This window comes from Carassius carassius, chromosome 28 (genome assembly GCF_963082965.1).
Source record: "Carassius carassius chromosome 28, fCarCar2.1, whole genome shotgun sequence".
Taxonomy (NCBI): Eukaryota; Metazoa; Chordata; class Actinopteri; order Cypriniformes; family Cyprinidae; genus Carassius; species Carassius carassius.
Genome location: NC_081782.1, coordinates 3,662,115 through 3,679,188, shown reverse-complemented (window position 1 = coordinate 3,679,188; position 17,074 = coordinate 3,662,115). Strand labels below are relative to the sequence as shown.

Genomic DNA, 17,074 nt, shown 5'->3' with positions numbered 1-17,074 from the left:
CTCAGAGGAGCACCAGGACAAGACCACAGGAAACGGATGATTCTTCTGCACAATCTGACTTTGCTGCCGCCTGGAATTGATCTACTGGTTTCGTCTGGTCAGAGGAGAACTGGCCCCCCCAACTGAGCCTGGTTTCTCCCAAGGTTTTTTTATCCATTCTGTCACCGATGGAGTTTCGGTTCCTTGCTGCTGTCGCCTCTGGCTTGCTTAGTTGGGGTCACTTCATCTACAGCGATATCGTTGACTTGATTGCAAATAAATGCACAGACACTATTTAACTGAACAGAGATGACATCACTCTGAATGATGAAGAATTCAATGATGAACTGCCTTTAACTATCATTTTGCATTATTGACACACTGTTTTCCTAATGAATGTTGTTCAGTTGCTTTGACGCAATGTATTTTCTTTAAAGCGCTATATAAATAAAGGTGACTTGACTTTAAAACTGAAATAAAACACAGCAACAGGTAAGACTTTTAAACTGCACAACATTTTTCAGAGGACTATGTTTTTTTTCATTGCACGGGCACAGTTTGGGACATCCCAAGAGCACTGTGTCAGTGTTCAGATATCTGTTAAAATGGCATCGCACCACAAACTAAACAATATAATTTCTTAGCAAACCACGTCAGATCTTGACACGATATCAGATATCAGACTCATATGCTTAATGTTTGTTATTTGGGCTAATGGTTACATTAAAATTTCAGCTGTCACAATGTGTTGATTGTCTTTTGGTTATTATAATACAATACAATACAATACTGATCAGATACAATTTAAATTCATTACCGCGTTATACATTAATCCTGTCAGAAGTGGGATTACAAATTTATAAAATGTTCAATCTAGGTTCCAATGTAATAGCATATGAACTGAAAACGTTTTGATATACATTTTGAGGTAAATCAGGAAAATCAGGTGTCTGAGATAATGTCCTTTTGTCTTTTTAAGCTCAAGGCACAGCTGTGCCTTTTGTCTTTATGATAATGTGAAGGTATCAGCCATACTGTCAGGCACCTTTGTATTTAAATGACACTGTTATGCTGACAAGATCAAAGATGGGAAAATGGCCAGTATCAGGCTGATCCCTGTATTGCATTTGCATGCTTTGTTAAGGTTGTCTCCACCTCTGTGTATCCCACCCCCTTAAAATGTATACAAACTACAATGTCTTAAGGACAAGTTAGACTTTTGATGACTACAGCGCCATGCAGAGCATTCTCAATAAAGAATCCTGCTGAAGATTACCCAAGAGTCTCCTGGTCTTCGTTTCTGAGTTCCCAACAGTTTTTGGTGCCATGACCCGGATAGAGCTTCTCACCTGAATCCAGATTGGAACTGCAATCTCAACAAAGATCTGACTTCATTCCTGACTGAATCTTTCTGTACAACCAATGGTTGGTGAGTGTACCTCTATCCAAAAGAACCTTTAAGACCAGAACAAATTTGTTACCCTTTGCGCCGTCAGAGAAGAGTTAATAGACAGCTGTAGGGTTTGGTTAACTAAGTTACCCTCTAAAAATTATATTTTAGAGATGAAAGTGATCCTCTGTTTAGGCAGGGAAGATTAGCATCACATGCTAATATTTTGTTACCCTCTGTGTCTGACAGGGAAGTTTAGCATAAAGTGCTAATAGTTTGTGTTTTTATCCTCTGCTTGCCAGGGAAGTGTTAGAAGTGTCCTTTTTATCAGAAAGACTTTACAAAATGTTGAGAAGGAATCCTAAGCTGATTCCAACAACTAAGAAAGGTGGACTAGCTCTGAGCTCTTTGTTAGAAGTTAGAAAAATGCTCCTTCATGGACCGACAGTGAGTTCAAATTATTGTTAGGACAGCACATGGACTCAATAGTGACAGAGTCAGTCAGATTAGATTTGATAAAGAAATTTGGTATTGATCCAGAAAAAGTATGGTCAATTGAAGAATGTAAAAAGGTACTAGGATCATGTATTCGCAAAAACAATGCGAAAGGCATTATCTGCTGCCACAGAGAAGTTGGTTTAGCACTAGCTACGCAACATTCTCAGCGTCCCTCAGAACTAGAGGAACAGAACAAAGAGCTCAGAGCTAGAGTATCCTCTTTGACTAAGAAACTGAATCGCAACAAAGCTGCAGCAAAAACTGATGTGGAAGAAGTTAGTCAGACTGATAACAATTATCCTGACTTACAAGCTTTCTTTGAAACAGATGTAGCCATCCAGTCAGTAACTGATGTGCCTGTAGATTCAGTAAAGGAATGTGGAGCGAGGAAAAGATCTCAGAGGATTGAAGGAACTGAAAGTGTTCCTGCCAACTCTTCTGTTGTCCAAATACAAACTGTTGCCAAAGGGCTAAGACCTAAGGATATAGAGAGACTATCCCAGAGCTTACCCTCTGTACGCACAAATTTTACTGAATTCAGAAGAGCATTGATCAGCAAAATGTGTCTCTATGACATGTCGTTAGCAGAAGTCACACAGCTGATGTCACAAATTCTAACTGAATCTGAATTCAACAGTTTTGAGTCTGCTGTTACTTCTGAACTACAACATGCCAGTAAAGATGAATTGAGACAGGGAGTTCTGAGAGAGTTAAAGAATATTGTTGGACCAAAAGTGGATTGGTCAAAGGTCACTAGTTGTGTACAGAAGGAGGCTGAAACTTTGAGTGAATACACTGAAAGATTTTGTCAGTCAGCAGTAACTTACAGTGGAATAGTTGATGATCCTGAAAGTGTGTTAGAGGACAAGTGACCATTAGTTCGCATCTGGTCAGATGGCCTTGTAGCTGAGTACAGAAAAGCTTTGCCATTCTTAGATCTAACTTGGTCTAACAAAATTCTCAAAAGTAATCTAGACAGTTTAGCTACTTGGGAAAGAAACTCTGATGTCAAAGCCAGAGTAAAGATTGAAGCAGCATCTTTTCAGGTCAAAACAGAGAACCGACAGATATGTAAAAGTCCTAAGAAGGAGGGCAGTTGTAATTTTTGTGGTAAAACTGGACACTGGATGAAAGAGTGTAGAAAAAGCAAGAAGACATTAAGAGAAATGAACAGCTTTAGTCAGTTCCTACTCAGTCTACTTACTACGCTGAATCTGCCCCTCCCCACATCACCTAACTGTTGGAGCAGCTTGCTCAGGTGTTAACTGTAAGGACTGTGAGTACTTAACTTCCCCAGTAATGTACAACAAAGATGAAACATCCTTTGTAAATATGTTGACTGTCACTTCCTTTCATTGAGAGAATGTTAAGTACACTCACAGCCATCAAAGCTATACTAAAGCACACTCCAGTCGCTTCTATTCTTTTTGGGTTATGATGTCTTGTTATGACTGATGTTTCATTAGAGGATGGAGATGTCACCCAGTAAAGTTCGCACACCAACTACAGGGACAGACTAGGACACACAGAGACCAGTGAGGAGCCCAGGGAAGAACCGAAGTGCAACAGGCCTCGGGGGCCAACCCTGTGGTGAAGACTTCCTCATAGGTTTCCCCTGTCCGTAGTTTTATGCCCACCTTACTGGTCCATAGGTGACAAAAAAACTTAAAACTAGTTTGAGAAAAACACTATACAATCACCAGACTTAAAACCACTATACGATCAACAGAAGTCTAAAAATGTCTATGCATGAATACTGCTGGTCTGCTGTTTCTTTGTTTTCTTGTGTTGCAGGTATGCTAGCATGAGAAGTCTTTTCCATATGTGACACCCTGGTGTAAAGCATCACTTCAGACATCCATGAACAAGCTTCATGAGGACAAAGAGTCATCTGATTGAATCTACATGCGAAATGGACTACATAAAACAGACTTCACAGCTATTCGGACGCCATGGACTTCAAGACTTCCATGTAGTTCATGTAGTTTTTACAACTTGTTACCATCCATGCCATATGTGTCAACAGTTATGGTTCTAAAAATACACCTAAGTAAATCTAGTACAAGACACAGAATAAGTTAAATGTGCCTGTAACCTTTTCAAGTTACATGACTGAAGATGGGGCTTATGTTAACAAACATAGGCCATAGAATGGACTTATGAAGGTTTAAATTTGTATTATGTGAGAGTTATTAGAACTCTCAACGGGAGGACTGTGGGATTACAAATTTATAAAATATTCAATCTAGGTTCCAATGTAATAGCATATGAACTGAAACCATTTTGATATACATTTTGAGGTAAATCAGGTGTCTGAGATAATGTCCTTTTGTCTTTGTGCTCTTCCTTGCCATTTGGCTTTTTAAGCTCAAGGCACAGCTGTGCCTTTTGTCTCTATGATAATGTGAAGGTATCAGCGATACTGTCAGGCACCTCTGTATTTAAATGACACTGTTATGCTGACAAGATCAAAGATGGGAAAATGGCCAATATCAGGCTGATCCCTGTATTGCATTTGCATGCTTTGTTTAGGTTGTCTCCACCTCTGTGTATCCCACCCCCTTAAAATGTATAAAAACTACAATGTCTTAAGGACAAGTTAGACTTTTGATGACTGCAGCGCCAGGCAGAGCATTCTCAATAAAGAATCCTGCTGAAGATTACCCAAGAGTCTCCTGGTCTTTGTTTCTGAGTTCCCAACAGAATAGAATGTCCTTTATAGTGTGACATCATAACTTAGCTTCTTAGCCATGCATATTATGAATCAAAAATTAAGTTTTGATATATTTTCTTAATGGAACATGATCTTTACTTAATATCCTAATGATTTTGGAATAAAAGAAAAATCAATGATTTTGACCCATACAATGTTATGTTGGCTATTGCTTAGTTGTGATGTGTCGTTCGTGAACGAATCATTCTTTTTTGAACAAATCGTTCTTTTTGAACAAATCTTTTAGGTGAACGAATCGTTCTCGTTCAAGTAATCCACTGACTCATATTTCTTGTTCACTGAAGTTCCACCCTCCACAGCAGCGTGGAGCTATAAGCAGCGCATTTGCAGCTCGGTGAACCAGGTATCTCTGTGAACTGTTTCATCCTGTCAAAGAGTTACTCAACCTCGAGCTAATAGCCTTCGAGTATGACACGTAACGGAGCATGTGATTTGTTGAATGTAGTGAACGAATACGCCCTACACTGAACGAGTTTCATATGAGTCTGAAGGAGATCTAGAGATCGTGAACGAAATGACTGAACTGGTACCGATGTCGTTTGTGAACGAGCTGAATGATTTAGTACATCTCGTTCATGAATGAAATGACTGAACTGGTACCCATGTCATTCGTGAACGAGTTGAATGATTTAGTACATCTCATTTGTGAATGAAATGAGTGAACTGGTACACATGTAGTTCGTGAACGAGTTAAATGAACGGATACATGTCGTTCGTGAATGAAATGAACTGGTAAATAGCTTATCTCGTTCATAAGCGAAATTAATGAGAGTAAACCGGGTCAGTTGGCCATTTAGCATGTCAGTCTTGCAAAATGCAAAGTGCAGTTATAGGTACTGTGCACATACGTTTGTTTTCATATTTAGCATACAGAACATAACTCCACGTTTAATCCCCGATTTATGTATGTGATAATATACGAACTGTGGTCCAGGGTCACATATGTTATTATATCATTGTATATTATTTTTTCTTTTATCTGCATTTTACCTCTGCTTTAGCTTGTTTCCTTCTAATAAACCTGGAACTGCATAATATTGTTGGCTGTGTCGAATTGCTTGTTTTAATCCTAGATCCTTCAGTGCTGATGGCCTGCTGCACCCAGCAGAGTTGGAGTGAACCTTCTGTCAGACAGCAACTCCCAAGATTCTATAAACTATAGGAGTAGTAAGTAAAATCTAAAAAATATACTACTGTATCATAATTTTGGGTGGGTATGATCTTTTATGTTTTTAAAAGTCTCTTATGCCCACCACAGTTTAATGTATGAAATGCATACAATTAAAAATGCCTGTTTTCTTTGTGAATATCTGTTAAAATTTAATTTATTGCTGTGATCAAAGATACATTTTCAGCATTATTACTCCAGTCTTCAGTGTCACATGGGACATTTAGACTCACACTAGAGATGGTTTAGACAATCACAACACACTGGGATTTTTAGGTTTATACAAAAAAGTGTTTATTGACTGAAAAATACTTTTATATATTTTTAATACTATGTTATGCCATTTTAATGTATTTTCACATTTTAAAATCAATAAGTGTTATTTTTGTGGCAAAACTGTGTCTTCCTTTTACACTACACACAATTAATATAGTAATATTAAAAAGATATTTTCTGTTAAAAAAATACATCATTCTATTACTCTGATTGCAATTATAGTACTGGCATTTTTACTGTGATAAAAATTACAGTCAGCATACTGTGGAATATATTACAGCAACATACTTGGACAATTGCTGCTGCCAATTGTAAGTTTCACAGTAATCTTTTTACAGTGTACCATTTGGGAGTAAATCAGATTTTTAAGGTGTATGGGTGTTGATCTTTTGTACCTTTTTTCTAAGAGTGATCAAATATAAAATGAAGATAAAAACACCTAGAATAAATACCATAATACCAAAACACAATGACATTTTTTTTTCTAGAAATGTAACACCTGAGCTTATTCTGTGCATCTCTACTCTTAAAATGTACTATATGATACACAGACTCATCACTTCTCATAGACACACAACTGAGCTTTGGTTCTGATCTCCTATGATGAATATTATAAAAGGAATTATTTCTTATATATATATATATATATATATATATATATATATATATATATATATATATATATATATATATATATATATATATATAGTGTTCTATATATATACATTCTATATATATTCTTTAAGTATATAGTGCACTTTATGAGAAGGCTATAGTCTTATTGTTTATATATTCTGTATATACGTACACTCACACACACACACACACACACACACACACATATATATATATATATATATATATATATATATATATATATATATATATATATATATATATATATTAATATATACACACACACACACGTAAAAAACGTGATTTAATATAGTATTAATTCAAAATACCTGCATCCTGAAAAATCTTCATTTCTGAATGTTTCTGTATCATCCATGATGAACACTTGAAACAGAATCTGATCTCCAACACAAAATCTGGATGGAAATGACGAACACAATTTCACACATCTGCGTTTCCAGTGCATATCTATAGTCCAAGTCCATGTTTCATATTCGACATATGACTTTCTGCGCTGGGTAAAGCAAGGAAAACTAGTTGTAGCCTATGTGGTAAACAGCCGCATATAAGTTTGCGCACTGCAAACACGTATGGAAGCACAAAAAGCCGTGCTGACTCTGGACCGCATACAAACTGTAACTAAATTCAGCTGAATGTATCCGAGCGAGTCGAACAGGATTTTGAGACGCGGCGTTCACTCCAATGTTAACAGACGAAACAAGTTCAGTTGGTTAAAAACAAAAAACAAAAATATCAAACTAATTGGCTATACGTTCTTTAAAGAATATAAATGCGGAAGTCAGTAAAGCGTCTTGTAACATAAGCACTCACCTTTATCAACATTTAATTAGGCTGCACAGAGATTCACAATTTGTAGCCTACCAACTGTTCTATTAAGTAAAGTACACGACAATTGATTATAAAGACTCATATGAAGCACTTTGATAATCCGTAATGTAATTAATGTAATGCATCTGTTCTGGCTTTTAAAATGGCGAAACATCAACTACGAACATTTACTTTTGTTTTGTTTGTTTGTTTCAGTTTTTCCTTATGCGATGATGACGTGACGTGATGTCACGCTCGTGATCTACAACCGTGCACGTTTTGTCCGTCTGCATGAAATCTTCCATTTGTAGTATCCCAGTCAAGAGTGAACTTGTTCACTTAGGTATCACAATTACCAAGGACCAACAAAAAAGGACTTTATTGAACTTTAACCCGATTATTCAAAGAACCAGAAAAAAGCTGAACCAGTGGCTGTTACGGGATCTCTCCCTCAGAGGCAGAACCCTACTGTCTAAGGCAGAAGGTTTATCACGGTTAACATATCCAGCTCTATCTCTGTATGTGGACAAAAAACATATTACTGAGATTGACAAGCTACTTTTTAATTTCTTATGGAGAAATAGAACTCATCATGTGAAGAAGTCTGTTCTAACAAATGACTATGAAAAGGGTGGATTAAACTTTATCGATTTCTGTTCTCTTAATAATACGTTTAAAGTAAATTGGTTGAAACATTTCTTTAAAAATCCTAATTCTATTTGGAATGTCATACCATATCATATTCTGTCAAAACTGGGTGGGCTGAGTTATTTCTTAACCTGTAATTATAATATTGATAAAGTCCCGATAAAAATGGCATCCTTTCACCGCCAGGCCTTCCTTTCATGGTCTCTTATTTTTAAACACAATTTTTCACCCAACAAATATTACATATGGAACAACAAAGACATACTGTTTAAAAACAAATCTTTATTTATTGATTACTGGTTTAATAATAACATTATTTTTGTTGACCAATTATTTAACAGGGATGGTTGTCTTTACTCTTATAGTGAGTTTCTAGAAGAATACAAAATTCCTGTGTCTCCTGGAGATTATGCCAAAGTCTTTGGAGCAATTTCTTCTGGTGTCTGCATGTTATATAGAGCTCAACCCAGATTGGACACTCAACAACTAACTTTGTTATCGCTGACTGACACTTCAGTTGGTAAGATTTGTTTTTCTTGTAACAATGGTAAGAACAATAAACTAATTAGATCCCTGTTCAAAACAGAAATGATCACAGTCCCATATGTGGTTCCATACTGGAATAAATTTGTGCAAAACATTGACTGGAAGAAGGTCTGGCTCTTACCCAACCAATATTTGCTGACCAACAAAATTAGAGAAATATCATTTAAAATAATTCATAAGTTTTACCCGTCTAATGATTATATTGTTAAAAAATTTAAAAAAAGACATTGATGTAATGTGCACTTTCTGCTCTATGAGTATTGAAACAGTTACCCATTTGTTTTGGCTCTGCCCTTTTGTCCAGAGTTTTTGGTCTGATATTTGTAATTTTATTGCAGAAAAAATTGAGAAAGATTTCAAGTTGTTTTGGAAGGATGTTCTTTTTGGCCTTTATGACCTCTACAGAACTAAGACTAGGCCTAATGAAACTTTCATTATTAATCTCATTATTCTCTTGGCAAAGTTTTACATTCATAAATGTAAGTTTGCGCATTCCAAAACATCCTTTATTGCTTTTAACATTGAGGTCAAGCAATATGTCAACACGATTAGGTATTCGCTTAATCAAAAGGCTACAAAAACTGTGAAGGTGTGTAAACAATTTAATATATTTTTGTAAATCTGTACTTCCCCTGGCAAGTTGTGATGATGTGAGTCTTTGTTTATTTTTATTTTTCTATGTTAAAATACTTGCAATGTTGGATACTGCACAATATGTCATTTTTAAACGGAGAGGAACGCTCATGTAAACTGTGCAATTGTTGAATAAAAAAAAAAAAAAAAAACGTTTTGTCCGTCTTTCTCAGGTTTGTTTTTTCTTTTCGTTTTTCTTTAACTAGTTCTTATAAATTTTCAAACATCCAATTCTTTATTTTTCTTTGTTTGTATTATGACAGACTTCTGTTTTGGTTCCTTAAAAATAGTATCTTTAAATGTCAGAGGTATTCGCGATAGCACCAAGAGGAAATCCATTTTTTTATTTAGTAGACGGAAGAACGCTGATTTAATTTTTTTTACAAGAGACTCATTCGGTGGACGGTGATGTGAAGTTTTGGAGAGCACAGTGGGGTGATATATGTTATTTTTGTCATGCTTCTCAACAATCAGCAGGTGTCGCCATTCTACTTAATAAATTTAAAGGAGATATCATTGAATCAGCGTCCTCAAATGAGGGTAGATGGATTTAGATGGATAATCTTGATTTTCAAATTAGACAATTCCTTCTTTATAGTTTGTAATTTATATAACTATAACAATACAGCTCAAGCAAAAATAATGTTTTAACAAATTTGTTTGAAACTGTATAGTGAAATGGCTAAAGGGACATTTGTAAGGTCGCAAGCAAAATGGCTGGAGCATGGAGAAAAAAATTCGAGTTATTTCTTTGCTTTAGAGAAACGAAATCGCAAGAGAAATAATTTAACTACTCTTAAAATTGATAATAACATCACTTCTAATTCTGTAGACATTTCTAAATATGTTGGTACATTTTATAGCAATATATATATAAGTCTAATATTCAATTTGATGATTGTGATAAATTTATTAAATTAGTTAAAGCATTTACACCAGCTATATCTGAACAGTTTAAGTTGGATTGTGAACGTCCCATTACTAATGTTAAAAATAATGTTTTAACAAATTTGTTTGAAACTCGAAGCCCTTAAAAACAAATATAAGGAGGCACATTTGATTATTGGAGGTGACTATAATGATGCTCCGGATGATCTTGTAGATAGAGTACCTGTAAGATTAACTCCACATTCGAGATTCAAAAGTACTGCATACATATGTGAACAACTGGCAGTTATAGATGTTTGGCGTTTTCTAAACCCTGATATTAACGAATTTACCTGGAGCAATGTTAGTAGATCCTCTCAGTCTAGAATTGATCTATGGCTTATATCTTGCTCTTGTCTGCAATTTGTAGCAGAATCATCGCATAGCTATGCTCCATTTTCCGATCATAAAGTAATTTCAATCCATTTAGCAGGAACAAAACAAGAAAATGGTAATATACGTGGTTATTGGAAACTAAATAATAATTTATTAAAAGATAAGGAGTTTTGTGATTTAGTAAAAAAAAATAGCAAAAAGCATATTTGATAATAATGGAGAGAATCACATACAAAAATGGGAATTTTTCAAGTTTAAAATTAGAGAAACCGCAATTAAACGAAGTAAAGTAATTAAAAAAAATAATATAGCAAAAGAAATAAGTATTAAGAATAATCTAAATATTTTAATGACTAAGAATAATCTTTCAGAGGAAGAAGAAACTATAATGAAAAAATTAAAAGAGGAAATTGATAATATGTATAGTGAAATGGCTAAAGGGACATTTGTAAGGTCGCAAGCAAAATGGCTGGAGCATGGAGAAAAAAATTCGAGTTATTTCTTTGCTTTAGAGAAACGAAATCGCAAGAGAAATAATTTAACTACTCTTAAAATTGATAATAACATCACTTCTAATTCTGTAGACATTTCTAAATATGTTGGTACATTTTATAGCAATATATATATAAGTCTAATATTCAATTTGATGATTGTGATAAATTTATTAAATTAGTTAAAGCATTTACACCAGCTATATCTGAACAGTTTAAGTTGGATTGTGAACGTCCCATTACTAAAGTGGAAATCTCAGAGGCTGTTAGTTCAATGAAAAAAGGTAAATCGCCGGGTAATGATGGGCTTTCAGTTGAATTTTATTTGCATTTTTGGGAAATTATTGAAAATCCTATATTTGATTTATTTAAAGAATGTATCTTGAAAAAGGAAATGTCTTCGAGTATGAAGCAAGGTTTAATATGTCTTCTCCCTAAGCCTGATAAAGATCATTTATTTATAGAAAATTGGAGACCTATTACACTCTTAAATATTGACTACAAAATTTTATCGTTAATTTTTGCTAAACGGTTAAAAAGGGGTCTTCATGAGGTAATAAGTGAAACAAAAACAGGATTTATGTCTAACCGTCACATTAGCTCTAACATAAGACTTGTTCTCGACCTGTTGGATTATTCTGATAACATTAATACTGAGGCACTGATAATATTTCTAGACTTTTATAAAGCATTTGATACGGTAGAACATTATTTTTTATTTAAAGCACTTCAGATTTTTGATTTCGGACAAAATTTTATATCTATAGTGGAAATGCTTTATAAAAATATTGATAGTTCTGTGATATTATATCCAAATACCACAAAAAGATTTCCTGTACTGAGATCAGTTCGCCAGGGTTGCCCTATTTCACCGTTTTTGTTCCTGCTGGTGGTTGAATTACTGTCATTACATATTAAACATTATCCTATTATTAAGGGATTGTCTATTTTTGGTAAAGAAATCAGAGTAACTCAATTAGCGGATGATACAGCTCTCTTTTTGAGTGACAAACATCAGATTGATAATGCTATAACCATAATTGACCAATTCTCTGCTGCTTCGGGTTTAACGCTTAATAAATCTAAATGTGAAATCTTATGCCTGTATCAGACTGATGAGGTAAAAATTTTTAATTTACCTGTTAAGAAATGTGTAAAATATTTAGGTATTCATATCTGCAAGGATCACAAGGAACGTCAACAACTAAATTTTTTACCTAAATTGAAGAAAACTAAGACAATTCTAAATTTATGGCTTCAAAGAGATATTTCTATTTTAGGAAGGATTCTTTTGACTAAAGCAGAAGGGATTTCAAGATTTATTTATCCTGCTCTCTCTCTTGATGTTAATGATTCAATATGTAAAGATATAAATAGTATATTTACAAATTTTGTGTGGAAAAACAGACACCATCATGTTAAAAAAGCAGTGCTCTCTGGTTCTAAGGATGAAGGTGGATTTGAACTTTTGGACTTTTGTGACTTAAATTATACCTTTAAGGTGAAATGGTTGAAGGAATGTTTGAAAGCACCTGAGTCCATATGGTACTTTATCCCCAACAACATTTATAATAGTGTAGGAGGCCTAAAATTTTTATTGAAATGTAACTACAATATTACAAGATTGCCGCTGAAGCTGTCCCAATTTTACCAGCAAGCTCTTCTGGCCTGGAAACTTTGTCATTCGCACAACTTTTCTCCACACAAGTCCATCATTTGGAATAATGAATGCATCACTAAGGGGAACAAGTCACTCTATTTGCAGAAATGGATAGATAGAAATATTATCTTTTTAAAAGACCTTTTTGATGATAATAATCAATTACTTAATTATGAATCTTTTCTCAAAGAGAAAGCATTCCCAATAACGTTCAAAGAATATAACTCGGTTTTCAAGTCTATACCTAATGGCATATTAGAACTAATGAAAGGTTATAAAAAACAAAACGAAATTCTAGGTTTTAATTTTACTCTTTATATTAACGGTATGGATATTATGAGTAGAAATTGTACTAATAGGCATATCAGAAAAGGTTTTTTAAATTTAAAGAAAATAACACCTCGTGGGAAATTTTTCTGGAATTCTCATTTTTCTGAAATTAATTGGCATAAGGCGTGGCTTGTTCCTTTTAGATTTTGTATCTCAAATAAAGTTAAGGAATTACATTTGAAAATATTACACAATATATATCCCACAAATTTGTTTATTTCAAAATTTAAACCGGTTGATAATCTTTGTAGTTTCTGCAAGACAGAACAAGAATCGTTAACTCATCTTTTTTATAGTTGTTCATTTTGCACGACATTTTGGAAAAGTGTTGAAAGTTATCTGGCTTTTAAAACAAAACATTCAATAACACTTGAAGGGAAACAGATTATTACATATTTTGATTGTAGAGATAGAAGTTTATGTAATATTGTAAATATTTTTATTTTATTAGGCAAGTTTCATATTCATAAAGCTAAATTTTCTAAATCAAGACCATGCTTTAAATTCTTCCAAACTGAAACTGAAATATATTTTGAGTCTCTTAAATTGGTAAAAAAATAAGAAAGCTATGTCAGCAACTGATATATATTCCAAACTTTTCAATTGAAAATATAAAAATACTTTTTTTTACAAATAATAAAGTTTGTAAGTCTTTTTTATATATATATATATATATATATATATATATATATATATATATATATATATATTATGTAATTATTAATATTATTATTATATATATATATTATTATTATTGTTTAATATTAATTTGTATTTGATGGCTCTGTTTTGTATTTGTATATATATATATATATATATATATATTTATTTTTTATTGTGTACTATTTGTTTACGAACTGTGATGTTTGTATGTTTGTTAATTGAATTCTAATAAAAAAAAATAAAAATAAAAAAAAAACGTTTTGTCCGTCTTCCCTCACTAACAGAATACTATGGAAGTATACAGGCATTCACCTCGTGCAATGTCAAACGATACATAGGGCAAAATACTATAAACGTTTACAGTAATTATATATGAAACACTAAATAGGCCTATTTTAGACCGTTAATTGAGATATGAGGTGAAGTGCAATATATATATATATATATATATATATATATATATATATATATATATATATATATATACACACACATATATATATAAACATATGAATGTGTGTGTGTGTGCGCGCGCGCACTTAGGTCTACAATATTAAACAAAATCAGCAAATGGATTTATAAAACTGTGGGATTAGACTGATAAAATATATCTATATATGTTTAATAATAATCTCTGATTATCCCAGGTCAACCCAGCTAACTATGGATGAAAGTTGAAACCCGTTCTCATCAATCTGCGTATAAATAACACGACTTTACACTTTCTAGTTGCGTGTAATGCATACGCCAAATGCCAATTTTGCGTGCATATGATACGCCAATCCTTCACATTAATTTCGGTGGGAAACAGATGCGTCCTAATAGCACGCATCATCTTCAGCGGTAGTGACGTCACCAGCGAGGCTCGTCCAGTTCACCTGATGCGTGTACACCTTCAAACAGGTAAGCAAGGGTAACGATCTTTTTTTTCTTTCTTTTCTTTTATTTCTGCATCACGTTAGATGGGGACGTGTGTTCAAAGGGCAGCGTATGCTCAAATTATGGGACAGTGGGCTGCTCAGCTAGCCTACCATTGTCATTAGCATAAGCTAACCTCTACTGTATATAGACCTGTTGCAGTTTTAAATAAATAATGATGTGACATGGGTCTTCAGCTTTTAGACATGACTGATGCAAGCACAACAAATCAACCAACCCAATATCGCGTGATAATCTTGATCGGGTAAAAAGTCCACACATTTACCATATTTTTACAATAGTAGCCAAACTGTTGCTCGACCACCACAGTAACTACAACATATTTACCATGCTTCTCCTACTGTAACCGTAGTTTTACTCTGGTATTTGTAGTAACTAACACACAATAACCACAACATTTACTATGGGTTTACCACGTTAACCGTAGTTTTACTCTGGTATTTGTAGTTACTAACACACAATAACCACAACACTTACGAGGATTTTACCACAGTAACTGTGTTTTTACTCTACACTATTTGTAAAACACAGTAACCACTAAGTTTGCCACGCCTTTAATACCTTTTTGTGATGTAATTGTAATTCAGTGTTTTTTCTGTCTTTCAGTTACGTCGGATTACATACTCCACAACAACCTGTAATCCAGCAGCTCTTTAAAGAAGCCATCTCTTGTAAAAATCTCTCTCTCTCTCTCTCTCTCTCTGCTAGAATTAACAGGGAACTTCAACTCCACGCTCCCAATGCTGATTTTGAAGAAGCTGTCAAGGGGGCTTAACAAGTCCTTCAAAGGTTCAACCCTTCACAGGTAATGTTGAAGACTTTTAGTTATAACTGATTTGCTTTAATGAATGCATCCTTATATTATGTGTTAATCAAATATTTTGGTCACACATCATTTTAACACACTGTCTGAACATGTTTATATTTCAGGAAGGCCTGTCATGAGATTTGAATTTGACCATCTTGTGCATTTATGAAGAATACCAAAAGCTGCTAGCCTGGGTGCCAGCCCGAACCCCGCCCACAACATTTTTTTGGATGGGAGGTTCGGTCTGGACTAGGGGTGTCGCGATATACCGGTATTGGCGATAACCATGATATTCAAAGCAACAAACTAGGGGTGGTGCTAGCGCAGTGGATAAGACACATGTCTTTGGTGTGAGAGACCCGGGTTCGAATCCACTGTGAGACACCAATGTGTCCCTGAGCAAGACACTTAACCCCTAGCTGCTCCAGAGGTGTGCGACCTCTGACATATGTGGCAATTGTAAGTCGCTTTGGATAAAAGCGTCAGCTAAGTGAATAAATGTAAATGTAACAATTATAGATATCGTGTTAATTTACTGTGTGATGATATACCGGTATTAGCAATAACCGCAATATTTAAAATGAACAGTTCTCTTATGATAACACCACATGTAAATACTCCAGTGCCAGTACCTGGTTGAGCTCCCAGGTGGCGGTACTGTGCCTTAACGCTGACACTGTCACACAAGAAGGAGACACAGCGCTTGCAGCTACTCAGAGGCTACAACAGCTCTTGGGATGGGCTTAATTTTCCAAACATATCACACATATTGAGGTATGGGTTACCGGACGATGTGGAAGCCATGGTTCAGCAGGTCGGGGGGGCAGGCAGAAGTGCAGGGTTCCTGCGGGGTCTTAAAAAGCCTTAAAAGCATTGAATTTATTAATTTGGAAATCTTGATCGGGTAAAAAGACTTTAAAAAGTCTTGAATTTTGATGTCTGGGTCTTAAAAATTGTGCTGTATGTAACTTCTATGTATTGTAATTTTCCTCAAAAGTTTCATTTCTCAACCACGATTATTTTGATTAAATGACGTAGTATAAATAAAGAGTGGCGGAACCAAAAATTGAGAACGCAAGGCAGCCCCGGGTCACAGTACAAAATACTGTGAACATGTGATGCCTTCAGTAAATGGAGATCCGAGGAGCGTCTCGCTGCAGCTTGCGGTGGACATCCAACCCCGCCCACATCCAAGTGTGACGTCAGACGCGACACCTATGCCATACGTAAAAATACGTCATCGGGTGATGCCAGGTGAACACCCATGTGTTGTACGCATGTGCAAAAATGGCGGAAAAATGTTGTTTCGGGGATCAAATTAAATAATGTTATCTTTCGTTTTACTAATACAGGTTAAATAACTTGTATTAAATAAATTTAAATAGTACAAATTAAACCTAGGCCACATCTCTAATGTATGGAAGTAAATTCATCCAAACAGTCGGTAAAACGCCTGCATTGTTTGATTATACTTAGGCAAATTAATAAAATATTTATACCTTTCGCTGTTCGATTATGTAATGACAAATTCACATATTTTATGATCGATTGTAACATACCTTAGACAATATCAAAGTTAAATAG

General features: G+C 34.6%; 1 long non-coding RNA gene across 1 annotated transcript; it reads left to right on the top strand.

Annotated features, from left to right (window-relative positions):
* Positions 1-822: 822 nt before the first annotated feature.
* LOC132107740 (uncharacterized) lies at positions 823-4,530 on the top strand. The gene is made up of 2 exons (XR_009424350.1): positions 823-925; positions 4,177-4,530. It is a non-coding gene; the product is annotated as an uncharacterized LOC132107740 (long non-coding RNA).
* The last annotated feature ends 12,544 nt before the right edge of the window (positions 4,531-17,074 follow it).